This window comes from Elephantulus edwardii, unplaced genomic scaffold (genome assembly GCF_000299155.1).
Source record: "Elephantulus edwardii isolate Elephantulus edwardi_28Jun2011 unplaced genomic scaffold, EleEdw1.0 scaffold00029, whole genome shotgun sequence".
Lineage (NCBI taxonomy): Eukaryota > Metazoa > Chordata > Mammalia > Macroscelidea > Macroscelididae > Elephantulus > Elephantulus edwardii.
In genome coordinates this window covers 10,688,018-10,699,702 of record NW_006399779.1, presented here as the reverse complement: position 1 = coordinate 10,699,702, position 11,685 = coordinate 10,688,018, and the positions used below count along the sequence as shown (strand labels likewise).

The 11,685-nt window shown below is 41.8% G+C and overlaps 1 pseudogene; it reads right to left on the bottom strand.

Moving 5' to 3' along the window:
* Nucleotides 1-3,123: 3,123 nt before the first annotated feature.
* On the bottom strand, nucleotides 3,124-4,731 carry LOC102845115 (annotated as a pseudogene).
* Between the last annotated feature and the right edge of the window lie 6,954 nt (nucleotides 4,732-11,685).

Sequence of the window (11,685 nt, the reverse complement as noted above, 5' to 3'; positions counted from 1 at the left end):
AAGAGCCACTGAAGACTTTTGAGTGAGGAAATTCTACTACAAGATTAATCCTGTAGAGGCATAGAGATAGAAAAACTAGGTGTGGCAAAGACTGGAGACAGGGAGACTAATAAAAGAGTAAGAGACATATAAGGTGTTTAGAGAGTTGGAGATAAAAGAGTAGGATCAGGAGAGGAGTTTTAGAATAGGAGCCTTTGAAGAGGGCTTCAATCAATGGGTAGCATCAATTTAGGGTGATATCAGATAATTTTGGGAGCTCTAGTGGCCTAGTTGCAAGAAGCTGCACTGCAATCTCAAAGGCATGCAGTTCAAGACCACCAGCTGTCCCATGGGAGAAGGATGGGCAATCTCCTCCTGTGTGATTAACTGCCTCTGAAAACCTGTTGGAGGGTCAGCTATAGTTCAGTTCCGACTTGAAGGTTGGTGGTAATAAAGATTGATCAGAATAAGGCTCTACCTCCCTCCGCCACCGCAACTTGATAAAGATTTAAATGTTAAGTGTCAGGAAATTAACACCGTCATATTCTGCTGATAGTAAATTGGTTTCTAAAGGGCAATTTGGCTACAAGTTAAAAAAGTCTTAAAATGAGTCATTCCTTTAAATCCAAACAATTATGCCAGAGCAGTAGTCTTGGGAATATCCACGGTTGTGTCTCCAAACATCTTCATTGCATTGATATGAAAAAAATATTTTGGATCTTTGGTTTTGAAACTGTTTTAGATTTGGAGAAAATAGCACAGGGATTTTTTTTTCTTTATACCACTTTGCTAGTTTCCTATACAGAATTCTGTGGCCTAATGAGTTGGGAGTTGCACTGTTAACCCAAAGGTAGTTCCTCTCTGGCAGTTTGAACCCACCACCACCTTCTGTGCAATTTATAGCCTCTTGAAAACCCACTAGAGTGACAGATTTAGGTTGGTTCTGATTTGATAGCAATGAGTTTTTAACTTTTCTACATTATACCATTTTGCATTCATATGGAATTTGTATGTGTGTGTATATCTATATCTATCTATCTACCTATCTCTGATATTATAGTTAATTCTCCAACCTGTTGCTGTTTTTGTTCTTTTTTTTTTTTTGCTGTTTTTGTTCTCATGTGCCATCAACTCAGAACTGACTAATAGCTGATCTCCCTGCAGGTTTTCAGAAGTTGCAAACTACACAGGAAGAGTTTGCCTATTTTTTTTTTTTCTGCACAAAGCCTGGTGGATTTGAACCATCTTTCTTTGATTTGGCAGTGAAACACTTTACCACTAAGTCACCAGATCTTCCCAATTAATCAATATGCTGTTGTTATGGGCTGTTCAGTTACCTATGACTAATAGCAACCCTATGTATAACAGCTCTGAAACCTGTCCTGTCCTGAGCCAGTCTCACTGACTCTGATACACCAACCCTCATTATTCTAGTTACTGTCAATTCATCTTCCTCTCCTGCACTGTCCCTCCACCCTTTCATGCATGATGTCCTTCTCCAAGGAATGGTCCCTCTTGGACACGTGCCTAAAGTATGTGAGATGGAATTTCAAAATCCTTTGCCTCCAAGGAAAAACTTGGTTTCACCCTCTCCAAAACAGCTCTGTTTGTTTCCTTGGCAGTCCATGGTAAGTTCAAGACTCTTCTCCAGCACCACAACACAAAGGCATAGATTCTTCTTCATAGTTATTGTCCAGCTCTCTGATGCATAGCAAGTAATTGCAGAGACCATGGCCTAGATCAGGCCACTTTAGTCTCTAGACTGACATCCTTGCTTCTCAGAACTCTGGAGAGGTCCCTGACAGCAGATTTTTCCATTGCAATTCATCTTTTGATTTCTTGACTGCTGTTGCCAAAAATGTTGATTGTGGAGCTGAGCAAGATGTAATTGTTAACAACCTCAATCTCTTCTCCATCTATCATGATGTTGCCAATTGGCCCAGTGGTGAGAATTTTTGTCTTCTTAATGTTGAAGACTACAGTTCTTGACCTTCTGCAGCAAGTGCCTCAGGTCCTCCTCAGTTTCAGCAAGCAAGGTTGTGTCATCTGCATATTGCAGATTGTTGATAAGTCCTCCTTTAATCATGATGACACATTCTTCCTCATAAAGCCCAGCCTCCCAATAATCTGTTCCACATATAGATTGAAAAGGAATGGAGACAGAACATATCCCTGACATATTCCTTTTATGATCCTGAAACAGGCAGTGTTTCCTTGCTGTGTTCCAAGGTCTGCTTCCTGGTCTAAGTATAGGTTTCACATAAGCACAATCAAGTGTTTTGGGATTTCCATTCTCCTCAAGGTTAGCCACAATTTTTTTGTGATTCACACAGTCAAATGCCTTTGCATAGTCAATGAAACACGGATAGAAATTCCTCTGGTACTCTTTGATTTCTGCCAAGATCCATCTGACATTGGTGATAATGTCTCTAGTGCTACAACCTTTTCTAAACCCATCTTGTATTTCTGGTAGTTCTCTGGTGTACTGTTTCAGTCATTTTTGGACAATCTTCAGCAGGATTTTGCTTACATGTGATATTTTTTTTTCAGCTGTTGTTTATTGACATACAGGTAGGCTCTATAGCAACAGGCCTGGAGGTGGCTGTAGTGGGAAAATGGAAGGTGGAGGGAGGAGTGTTTGTCTGTAGAGACAGCTGAATGGAGTGCAGGAAAGAGAAGCGCCCAATACACGAACAAGGTGAGAACAGGGGAGGCTGAAGGACTGCAGAAGCGATTAAGGGCCAAGGCCACTCTGCGTACACTTTGACCACTGTCCCGTGGCTTCGGCCCTGGCTCTTGCTATTTCCTGACCCCAGGCCAGGACTGAATTTTCTACAGGAACTGAACACAAAGGAGAGGGAATCACTGACCTTCTGCATTAAATAAGCACAGGGCCTCCAGTCCTGCACCCCTCATTCTTCCCTTGCCCGAGTGCAGAAAGATGAAGGCAGTCAGCCCGAGTTACCTCACCAAACCAGGGTCTTAACAAATAGTCATGTGTCACAGAACTTTGTCTTTCTTCCCTGTTGTCCCAGGCCACCAGTGCCACACTATCCCAAGTGAGCACTACAAGCGTTGCTGGCCTAATGGATGGGTTGTGGGGAGAGGATGGGACAGGGGCTGGAGGACGTCCCCCAGGGTCCATCATGGCACAGGCACTACACGCATGGTGTTGGTGAAGCCGGAGCCTGGACGCCACCCGATCAGCACAATGACCACGTCTCCACTTTTAAAGAAGCCTCGAGCTTTACCGACATTCATGGCCAGGTTCACCCGGAGGTCCACATCTTCAGCCCAGGCTGACTGCACTGCGTCCTTGCACAGTACAGGGAAGATGCCACGGTACAGGTGGGCCTGACGGGCAGTCTGGGGGTTCCGAGGCACAGCAATGATGGGGCCCCGGGGGCGGTACCTGGCTACCTGGTGAGCAGACCTGCCAGACTTGGTGAGGATGATTATGGCCCCACTGCAGCACTTGAATGACGCCTCCACAGCACCCACGGCGGCGGCTTCTGTGGGGTCGCTGGTAATGGGCGCCAGACGGCGGAGCTCCTCAAACAATTGCAAGTGGTAGATGGCAGCCTCTGCCTCACGAGCAATCAGGTGCTGCATGCGCACAGCCTCCAGCGGGTAGTCGCCTTTGGCCGTCTCACCAGACAGCATGATGCAGTCAGCACCATCCAGGACCGCATTGGCCACATCACTGCCCTCGGCGCGGGTCCGGCGGGGCTTCTTAATCATGCTCTCCAGCATCTGCGTGGCACAGATGACAGGTTTCCCAGCTCGGTTGCATCGCCCAATCATCATCTTCTGAGCCAGGAAGACCTTCTATGTGGGAATCTCAATGCCCAGATCACCACGAGCCACCATGATTCCATCGCTGGCCCCTAGGATCTCATCAAACCTTCTAATTCCCTCATGATTCTCGATCTTGCTGATAATCTTGATGTTCTTGCCTTTCTCTCCCAGGACCTTCCTGACTTCATGGACATCGGCTGCTTTTCGAATAAAAGATGCAAACACCATATCCACGTCCTGCTCTACCCCAAACTTCAGATCCTAGATGTCCTTTTCTGACACCGCAGGCAGATCCACAGCAGCGCCAGGGAGGTTCACGCCCTTCTTGCTGCCCAGTGAACCACCATTTTCCACCCCAGTCACTAGGAAGTCAGCCCCTTTCTCTTTCACCTGCAGAGAAATAAGTCCATCATCCACGTAGATCTTGCTGCCCACTTCCACCACTTTGCAAATGTTCTTGTAGTCCAGCCACAGGACATTTTCTTCACACTTGTCCATGTACGCATTATCCAGAGTGATCTTGAGGGTGGCTCCCTTCTTCAGCTCCACTTCGGCAGTGCCGCTGCCTTTGATGAGCCCGGTTCGAATCTCAGGTCCCTTAGTGTCTAGGGTCACAGCCACTGGCCGGTAGAGAATGGGGTCAGAAGCAAAGCTTTCTGTAGCTGTGCGTACATTCTTGATGGTCTCTGCATGGTACTCATGACTTCCGTGAGAGAAGTTCATACGAGCCACATTCATTCCAGACTTAATCGTTTCCTTCAACATTTCCACTGACCGGGAAGCTGGGCCAATGGTACAAATGATGCCAGTGTTCCGAGCTGTAATGGGTGCAGAGTCGATATCCAGGTAGCACATGTGCTCCAGGAACGTGTCAGCCATGGCTGTGTGCAGCTGCTGGGTCTGAATGAAGGCAGAGCCCACTTCACTGTGTTGTTTCGACATGGCTTCTGTGGTTCTCCGCGTGGCTCGGCTCACGCTCCGATGCTGCTGCAGGAGTGTAGGACGCGCAGCCGCTCTTACATGTGATATTAATGATATTGTTCGATAATTTCCACACTCTATTGGGTCACAGAGTGATTTTTCGAAAGGGAATAAATTTGGATTTCTTCCAGTCAGTTGACCAGATAGTTGTCCTCCAGATTTCTTGGGACAACCTGGTGAGCATGTTCAGGGAAGCTTCAATATATGTTGTTATGTGCCGTCGAGTCATTTGCGACTCATAGTGACCCTATGTACAACAGCCCTAAACCCTGCTCTATCCTGTGCCAATCGCATTGCCTCTGACACACCCATCCTGATTACCCCAGTCACTGAATCAATCCACCTCATAAAGGGTCTTCCCCTCCTGCGCTGTCCCTCCACCCTCCCAAGCATGATGTCCCTCTCCAAGGACCTGTCCCTCCTTACAACATGTCCAAAATATGTCAGACGAAGCCCCAGAATTCTTGCCTCCAAGGAGTAGCCTGGTTTAACCCTCTCCAGGATGAATCTGTTTGTTTTCTTGGCACATACTCTTCTCCAGCACCACAGTTCAAAGGCATCAATTCTCCTTCTATCCTCCCTTAGTCATTGTCCAACTCTCTGATGCATAACAAGTGATTGCAAAGACCATGGCCTGTATCAGGCGCACCTTAGTCTCCAGAGAGACCCCGTTGCTCTTGAGTACTTTAGATAGGTCCCTAACATGTATGTTCAATATAGAGACATTATTATTAAAGTTCCTATTTTATGGATACTTTGTTTTTATCGATTGTTCTTTTTCTGTTCTAGCATCCCATTCAGGATAGCAAATCACATTTCTCTCTCCTTGGGGTTTTTTTCACTCTGAAATTTTCTCAGGCATTTTACTTGATTTCTTTTCATTTGAAAGTTTACTAATCATATTAATTTTTCATTCTATCTGTTGGGGATTTTTATGACTTTGATAGGAATTCTAGACTATTGTTTTGTGGCCACTCTCCTATTGGAATTTATCTATGCTTGCCCCATCATTAGACTGTGATTATGGGTTTTTTGAGAGGGGAAAAAAATCCACAAAAGTAAAGTGTCATTGTTATCACATCAACAAAGGGGGATGTTACTAGGATAACGAATCATGGTTGCTAATCACATAATTGATCATGATCACTTGAGTGAGGTGATGTTTGCCAAGTTTCTCCACTGTAAAGTTACTTCTCCCCCTTCCGTTTCTATGCTTTTCCTAATTGGAGGAAAATCACTATATGAAGCCCACACTAAAGGATGAGGACTTACGGTCCCCTACCTGAGGGAAGAATATCCATGTGATATAATTGGAATTATTTTGATAATTCCATGAGAATTTATTTCTTCTCATCTATTTATTCACTCATTTATATCAATATGGATTCACAATATTGGGTCACAATCAGTACTACTCATTTCTTTTGTTGCTGATATATTGTTTCAGCTTTTGCCCCTTGAGTGCTTCAGTTGGCTTGTGTGCCCTTTTGGTACACCCCCAGTATGTAGGGTTTTGCCTTTTCAGGTACTTCCTTATTCTCTGGCACTCAAGTTGTCTATTTCCTGCCTCAGCCCTAGAAGCAACCATTCATCCTAAAAGCAATAGATTCCAAGGTCTGGCTGATAGGTGAGCTTTGTCTTGCCATTTTAAAGCACAAAAGTAGCTCAGACACTGGCTGTGCAGTTTTTCTTCTTGTCACCAGTCAACCTGAGGCAGGATTTGGCACTTTCCTATGCTCACCATAGAGAATTTTCTGACATGGAAATAATTTACTTAGCAATGAAGAATTTTTTCAGGAGAAAGAAAAGAGAAGATTGTTTTAAATTGAAAAATAGCAAACAGCTTGATAAATTCTGCTTTCTTCACACTGCTGAGCAGGAATCCTCCTCTGCCTTCCCTCTTTTGTCTTCACTGTACAGTTACTTTTTTTGCTTGACTTTGAACCACAAGATCTCTTCAGAGCACATTTCTGTCTCTTTCTCTGTCTCTCTTTTTTAGAGCAGACCTCTTTTTAAAAAGCTAGTCTCATTTCAAGATAACAATTAAAAAATGACTTGACATCAACAGAGAACTACCAGAAATACAAGATGGGTTTAAAAGAGGCCATGGCGTTAGAGACATTATCGCCAACGTCAGATGGATCTTGGCAGAAAGCAGAGCGTACCAGAGGAATGTCTATCTGTGTTTCAATGACTATGCAAAGGAATTTGACTGTGTGGATCACAATAAATTGTGGCTAACCTTGAGGAAAATGAGAATCACAGAACACTTGATTGTGCACATGCAAAACCTACACTCAGACCAGGAAGCTATCCTCAGAACCGGAAACACAGTATGCTTCAAAATCAGGAAAGTAGTGTGTCAAGGATACACTGTGTCCCCATATCATTTCAATCTAAATGTGGAAAAGATCATTTGGGAGGCTGGGCTTTATAAGGAAGAATGTGGCATCATCAGGATTGGAGGAAGACTTATCAACAATCTGCAATATGCAGATGACACAACCTTGCTTGGTGAAACTGAGGAAGACCTGAAGTGTTTGCTGCAGAAAGTCAAGGGCAGTAGTCTTCAATATTGATTGAAACTCAACAAAGATTATCAACACTGGGCCAACATGGCAACACCATGATAGATGAAAAAGAGATTGAGGTCGTTAGCAATTTCAACTTGCTTGGGTCTATAATCCATGCTCTTAGTGCCAGCAGTCAGAAAATCAAAAGGTGAACTGTACTGGGAAAATCTGCTGTCAAGGACCTCTCCAGATTACTGAGGAGCAATGATGTCATTCTACAAACTAAGATGTGCCCGATCCAGGCCATGGTCTTCATAATTACTTGCTATGCATCAGAGAGATGGACAATGACTAAGGATGCCAGGACAAGAATTGATGCCTTTAAGTTGTGATGCTGGAGAAGAGTCTTGAACATACCATGGACTGCAAAGAGAACAAACAGGTCTGTCTTGGAGAAAGTGAAAATGAGTTTTTCTTAGGAGGCAAAGATTTTGAAGCTCCATCTCACATACTTTGGGCACATGGCCAGGATGGACCAGTCTTTGGAGAAGGACATTATACTTGGAAGGGTGGAGGGACAGTGCAGGAGAGGAAGGGCCCAGTATTGACACAGTAACCAGAATAAAAGGAGTAGGTGTGCCATAAGAGTAAGTGAGACTGGCTAATGACAGGGTAGGCTTCAGAGCTATTGTAAATAGGACCTCTATGAGTTGCAGATGACTCAGCAGCACATAACAACAAATCTGTAGAAAAAACAATATGAGAAACATTCGTGAGGAAATATAAAAGTTACTCACGAGTTACACAAAGCACTCACAACAACTTATGTGCTAAAAAAGATAACTTGTGAAATTACAACCTGTCTTCCTCAATAGATTACCATTATTAACTAAAACATAGGGCACGTTCTCCCCCTTGGTAATTGTGCTCATTTTTATGTATATTGTGTTCATTATCCACAGCTTTAAATAATACTTATGTGTTGGTAATTCCTAGATGTATATACTTCTTAGAAAAACCTCATTACTGTTGAGTTGGAACTAACTCATAACTGACCTTCCAGTTGATTTTCAGACATTGTTAATTGCACAAGGGGAGACTGTCCATTTTTCTCCCATGGCATGGCAGGTGTATTCAAACCACCTGACTTTGGGTTGGCAGAACATTTCCTTACCCACTAGGTGATAAGAGATTCTGTTAGCCTTTTCCAAGATCAGAAAAACTCAAACTCGCTGTTCTTAAGTTGGTCCCTACTCTATCCTGCATTAAGTTTCTGAGGCTGTTTACCACAGATGTTGCTGGTGGATTGGAACCTCTGGAGACACACAGCCTTTGCGCCAGCAGTGCATCTCACTATAGACTTCATAATGGTTCTTTCTTTTTAAAGGCCTACCTGAATCTGGAGCTCTGGTGGACTAGTGGTAAGAAAGCTGTGCTGCAATCCCAAAGACACATGGTTTGAATCCGTCAGCTGCTCTGAAGGAGATGGATGGCCAATCTTCTCTCATGCTTTAACTGCCTGTGAATATCCACAAGAGGGTCAGCTATAGGTTGGTCTGACTCAATGGTACACAATAATAATAACAATAACAATCTGAATCTCACAAAAAGAAAATTGGGAAAAGCTATAGTCTTTGAATATCCTGCTTAAGGGATAACTTCTTCTCAGATGGAATAAGAATCACAAATACACTACATACTGATATAAAAGGTATAAAAGGAATTTCTTTTTCTCCTTAAGCAGCTTAATGAATTTGGAAGTACACTGGATTAAGAGCCAGAGAGACCCATGTTCCTAGATTTTCTACTCTTTTGATTAATTGTGTGATTTTGGATCAATTATTTCAGCCTTGCTGAACCTCAGTTTCCTTAACCAGACAATTTCTAAGGCTCAGCTTTTAAGTTCAGTCATTCTATGAAAATCTCTCAACCAAAACCAAAGTAGGCATGTATATTCATCATTTTAATAAAGATATATTCTATTAATTTGGGAAAGCTGAAGAGAGTATTAATTTTCCTCCCACAGTCTTAATGAAGAAATAAAGAAACTAATTTTCCATTACCACTCAAGGGGCAATCCACTCCTTCACATACTGTAAAATTAATGTAACAGATCCAACTAAATGAACAACCTATGCATCTTATTTTCCTCTCTAATCTAAAATATGGGAACCATATTTTGTATAAACAAAGTATAGAAGTTAACAGAAGACTAATGCAGTTCTTGAACCTTTTAATACCACAATATGGGTAGATCAAAATAGCTGCCAACGTAGTTTCCAGGATTTTTCATGGAGCTCTGGTAGTGCAGTCCCTAGGAAGTTGCACTGCTAACCCAACGATCAAGTTAATTCCAATTTATGGCAACTGTGTGTATGTCAGAATAAAACTATCCAATAATGGTTTTGTGCCTGACATTTTGGAAGTAGATCGCCAGACCTTCCTTTCAAGGTGCCTCTGAGTGGGCACATACTGTCAGCCTTTCAGTTAGCAGGTGAGTGGGTTAACTGTTATACCACCTAGGGACTCTTCCTTACCTACTCCATCCAAAACCCACCAAGTCCTTCAATTTGTAGAAGAGCAGTTAAGAGAGGAAAAGAGAAGTATTTAGGACACCATATATCCCATCTTTGTTAATTTTAAGAATGATACTATTGTTAACACAGTGAAAGGGATCAGGAAGAGGAGTTGGAGGGAAAGAAGATAAATGACATCAGCTAGTTGAATTTTTCATGACTTTTCATAAACATTTGAACTGGAAGTTTGAAAAAAAAAAAAAAAAACCACAAAAACCCCAAAACACCAAACAACCTTACAAAACAAAACACTTAGAAGGGAAAATGTTGAGATTAAATATTACGTAAAGAATAAATTTATTTTTATCATATCTTATCTGTACATAAAATAAGGTTAAATAAAATTAGCAAACCATGAAGTTCTAACAAAACCTCTCTTACATGTGATACATTTTTTCAGCTAATGTTATGTAATACATTAATCTAACATCATGTTGTTGCTGTTATGTGCCACCAAGTCACTTGTGACTCATAGCAACCCTGTGTACAACAATCCTAAATCCTGCTCTATCCTGTACTGTCTTTGACACACCTACCCCCATTACCCTAGTGACTGAATCAATCCATCTCATTGAGGGTCTTCCTCCCTGGCACTGTCCCTCCACCATTCCAAGCATGAAGTCCCTCTCCAAGGACTGGTTCCCTCCTTGCAATATATCCAAAGTAGGTCAGACGAAGCTTCAGAATCCTTATCTCCAAGGAGCAGCCTGTTACTGACACCTAAAATTTATCAGTTATATCACTGCTATGTCAAAATGAAAGACAGAGCAAAACCACTATACATCCAGTAAATTTCAGAGAGGTTTCTACTGCTATTTGTGTTGTTTCTAAGAACCTCATAAAAACATTTGAGCTCATGTAACTTGGATGTTAAATGTAAATATCCACCCATAAATATTTATTAAATGCATGTCAGGTGCCAAAAACTATGCTGAGGTGGCAGATATACAAATGAATAAGAAACTCTTTTGCCCACAAGCATGGAAACAAGTAACTCTAATGAAATGTGGTAAGTATTGTAATTTGAACAACTTAGAAGCCCTTCTTTTCAGTACAGAATTTAAGCAGGCTGGTGGAAACCTATTCATTTACTGGGAGCATATAGCATTATTATTTTTTTTATGTAGATATTATCTCCAGCTATTTTCCTAGGGAGTCATTGTGTTTATTCATGACAAGTTCTAACTAGATCCAGGCCCATTAATATAGGATATGAAAACTGTGATTATAGAGAACTGAGTTCGGGAGACATGTAAATATATTCACTCCCTTTACTACATCAAGTAAAAATTACTTTCACTCTGACAATTGTAATCAGGTATAGATTAAAACATTCTTAGGTATAATCTGTGTCAAATAGAAAAACAATTCCTTACTGTAATAAATATTCATAATCAATATAAAAAGAACACAAGATACACTGAAGACAGATTGTATTTTGTATATGTATATGTGAAATTGTTATATGTTTTCGATTATGACTCATAATGACCCCATGGAACAATGGCCCTGAACCTTGCCCTATGAACCAATTTCACCATCTCTGACACATCTGATCCTGTTGCCCCAGTCACTATGTCAGTCCATCTCATCCAGGGTCTCAGACTCATTGATGAGGGAAATGGGGACAGAAAGCATAAAGTGGAAAGAGAGTACAAAATAAAAGAACTTCCCATCTTTTGAGTTTAGACTTGGTTGTCTGAGTATCAAAAACCAAATCTACTGCCATCAAATAAATTCTAATCTTTGATTTCTGAGGCTGTAAATCTTTATGGGAAGAGACTCTTACTTTTATACCATGTAACAGCAAGTGGATTTGAACTGCTGAATGGTTAGCA